This window comes from Rhinopithecus bieti, unplaced genomic scaffold, assembly GCF_001698545.2.
Source record: "Rhinopithecus bieti isolate Rb0 unplaced genomic scaffold, ASM169854v2 scaffold_6935, whole genome shotgun sequence".
Lineage (NCBI taxonomy): Eukaryota > Metazoa > Chordata > Mammalia > Primates > Cercopithecidae > Rhinopithecus > Rhinopithecus bieti.
This window is the reverse complement of record NW_016805255.1, coordinates 418096-421931: the sequence shown is the minus strand read 5'-3', so window position 1 is coordinate 421931 and position 3836 is coordinate 418096.

Sequence of the window (3836 nt, the reverse complement as noted above, 5' to 3'; positions counted from 1 at the left end):
TCCTCTTCCTCTTCCTGTCCTCCCTTCCCTCACCCCGTGCACCCCGACAGTACCCACCCACCCTTGGGCCTGGGGCCACACGTCATGCACCCTCTCAGAGGGCGGCCTGCAGAGCCACTCTCTCTCAGCTCCATCTCCCCTCTAGTGCCCCAAGGCCTCTGGGAGCCTCTCGTCCACCACCTCCTCGCTTTCTTGGTCACTAGGAGTTGTCACAGCTCTCCTGTCTGTGGGATCTCAGAGACCTGTGTGGAACTGCCCTGGGAGACGCCTAAAGCTCTTCTTCTTGGGGTCCTGCTGCTCTTGTTAAGTGGGCTTGTGATACCCTACCTTGTTTTAACCTGAATTGACTCTCCCTTCACTAAGAGACCCAAACAGACTCCATCTTGGCTCTTTCATTTGCAGCCCTTTACCCACCCTCCTTCCTCAAGGACTTAACTTGTGCAAGCTGACTCCCAGCACATCCAAGAATGCAATTAACTGATAAGATACTGTGGCAAGCTTTCTCCGCAGTTCCCAGGAATTCTCCTGGTTAATAGCACCCAGAGCCCGCCTGTTTGTGTCTGGTTGGTAACACCCAAAGCCCCGTGTCTTTCACCTTGTGATAGATTTAAAGCCCCTGCACCTGGAACTGTTTGCCTGCCTGTAACCATTTATCCTTTTAACTGTTTGCCTGCTTTACTTCTGTAAGACTGATTTAACTAGACCCTGCCCGCTCCCCTCTTTAAAGCAAAGTATAGAAGAAAATCAGGCCCCTTCTTGGGGCTGAGAGAATTTTGAGCACTGTCTCTCGGTCGCCGGCTAATAAAGGACTCCTGAATTCATCTCAAAGTGTGGCGTTTCTAACTCGCTCGGTTACAACAGGTTCAGCTCCCCAGTCGGCCTGAGGATCCCCTCACGCCCCCACCCCAAAACCTCCTTCTTGGGGACCTCCTTTCCGGGCCTCTACTATCCTCTGGCCACCTGAATCTCCTTTAGAAAATCTGAGTTGCGACCTCTAAGCTAGGATACTTTTCTCCTACATAGAGCCCCCCTCCAAAATGGTGTTCGCTAGCAGCCTCCCCTTTCCCCAGCGGCATCTTGAAACTCCAGGTGCAGAAAACGTCCCTTCACATCCATGCTGGACACTCATTTCTTGGAGTATTGAGAGAAGAAGACCCTGGCGCACTGAAGAGAGGAGAAATTACAGCATCAAATCACATTCATACTACAATAATGAGAGTCCCACTGTTTATATGCCAGACATTGCTCTATGCACATCACAATTAATAAGCCATTCAACCCATTTTCCAGATAAGGTAAGTAAAGCCCAGAGAGGTTAACTAAGAGATGCCAAATAGTCAGGTGGGATTGCAGCCCAGGCAGCCTGACCACACCCATATGCTGGTGGACATAAGGGAAGAAAACGTTGGTTGTAAAATATCTCCCCAAAGGGGGCCAGCTCGCCAGAGAGCTGGAAGCTGAGCCCGTCATGGGACAGGGTGCCTCTGTGTGGGTGGGGGACTTCCAGTTTCCAGCGTCTTTGGATCCTGAGAAGAGGATTCCCAGCCTCTGCAAGGCACTGGCCCTATAGCCCTTGAGCCCCCCTGCTTCCTGTCCCAGAGGCTGGTCTGGAAACTACAAAGCCCAGTGCTCAGAGGTTTCTGAGACTGGGCTACAGATAATCTGAGATTGGCATGCAGATAACGTCCTCTGTTCTGCCAGAGTGGAAGGAGGCGGATGCATCTTCTGAATGTTTACAGTAAAGGGCAAAGATGGAAATGTGGGCTAGGAAAGTTGCGGTGCATTTGCCTCACTGGGTTTGGGTAAACATTCACTCTACTCATGCCAAGAGGCTCTGAAGAAATTCATCACTCACCCCAGTACCTTCAGGTCTTTGCCCACGCCTCTTCACCTGCCTGTCTCCTAGTCCTCTTTCAGGTCTCCAATTAAGCATGTTTTCCTCCAGGAACCCTTCCCAATCCTCAAACCAGGCAGGGATGGGGCTTTCTGTCCATTTCACCTGGAGCTGAGCAGTTCCAATCTGGCTGCACAGTTAAGAAGACAGAGGCCACTGCTAGGAGACGTGCAGCAGGGACGGGGTAGAGGCTGCAGCAGGCCCAAGAGGGGTCACACCCCAGCACAATGAGCCCCAAAAGACGACAGCCCCTCCAGCCAGGGTCCCTCCTGGATTCCCTCTGGGTGTACAGAAAAAATGGTGACTTGTATCTCCTTTCCTTCTAGTTCTTTTCTGATTCTGCCACTTAACCCTGAGGGACCATGAGCACGTTAGTTAGCCTCCCTGCGCCTTGGTTTCCTCCCTTAGGAAATGGGGATAATGAGCTCGGCGCGGTGGCTCAAGCCTGTAATCTCAGCCCTTTGGGAGGCCGAGGTGGGCGGATCACGAGGTCAGGAGATCGGGACCAGCCTGGCGAACACGGTGAAACCCCGTCTCTACTAAAAATACAAGAAACTAGCCGGGCGCGGTGGCGGCGCCTGTAGTCCCAGCTACTCGGGAGGCTGAGGCAGGAGAATGGTGCGAACCCGGGAGGGGGAGCTTGCAGAGCCGAGATGGCGCCAGTCACTCCAGCCTGGGGGACAGAGGGAGACTCCGTCTCAAAAAAAAAAAAAAAAAGGGAAATGGGGATAATGGTACCTGTCTCATAGGGCTGCTGTGAAAGTGAAAAGAGGCCTAAAGGCAAAGGCTCCATTACTGCCCCCACCACGGTCATCTCTCACCTCGAGTGACTGCGCGTCCGAGCACGGCAACGAGACTCCCGTGCGCCCTCCAGAGGCAGCTCTCCAGTATTGCAGGCTACCAAGCACAACGCGGGCTTCCCTGAAGGCTGAAAGTGACCACCGCCCTGCCCTGAAATAAAATAAAATAAAATAAAATGAATCCAGCTGGTTTAAGTCAGAAGAGAATTGCTTGGCCACAGTAGCCACATGCTGGGCTCTCCCCTGGGGGGTTTCTCAAATGGATGGCACCTTCGGAAGCCTTCAAACTGCCATGGCACTGCCACCTCCTGAGACCCCTGGCTACTTCTTTATTCAACACTGAGCACCCGTGCTATGCCAGACTCTTTTCCAGGTACTCTGTTCTATGGATCCGCAGTGAATAGCACATGAAAATCCCTTCCGTCGTGGAGCTGACTTTCTAGTGGGAGAGACAGAGAATGAACAAAATAGGTAAGTATTTCATAGAGTGTGTCACATGGTTACAGGTGCTAAGGAGTAAAATAAATCAGAAAGGGTAGGTGAGGTCTGTGGGCATGTAATTTTGAGCCAGTCAGGGCATGCCTCGGAGGCGATAACCTGTGAATCAAGACTTGAAGGAGGCCGGGCGCGGTGGTTCACGCCTGTAGTACCAGCCCTTTGGGAGGCGGGCAGATCACGAGGTCAGGAGATCCAGACCATCCTAGCTAACACGGTGAAACCCCGTCTCTACTAAAAAATACAGAAAAATTAGCCAGGCGAGGTGGCGGGCACCTGTAGTCCCAGTTACTCGGGAGGCTGAGGCAGGAGAATGGCGTGAACCTGGGAGGCAGAGCCTGCAGTGAGCCGAGATCGTGCCACTGCACTCCAGCCTGGGCGACAGAGCGAGACTCCGTCTCAAAAAAAAAAAAAAAAAAAAAAAAAAAAAAAAAAACTTGAAGGAGATGCAGGAGAAACCCACAGAGATACTGGGAGAAGAGCAGCATTCCCAACAAATGTCTTAAGCGGGACTGTGATATCTGTGAGGTGGGAACTGTCTTGTTCCCAGCTGTGGCCCCAGCAACTGGAGTGGTACCTAGCATAACAGTACTCAATAAATATTGCATGGATGGGTGAAAAAATCCCACATATGTGCTTCAGGAACA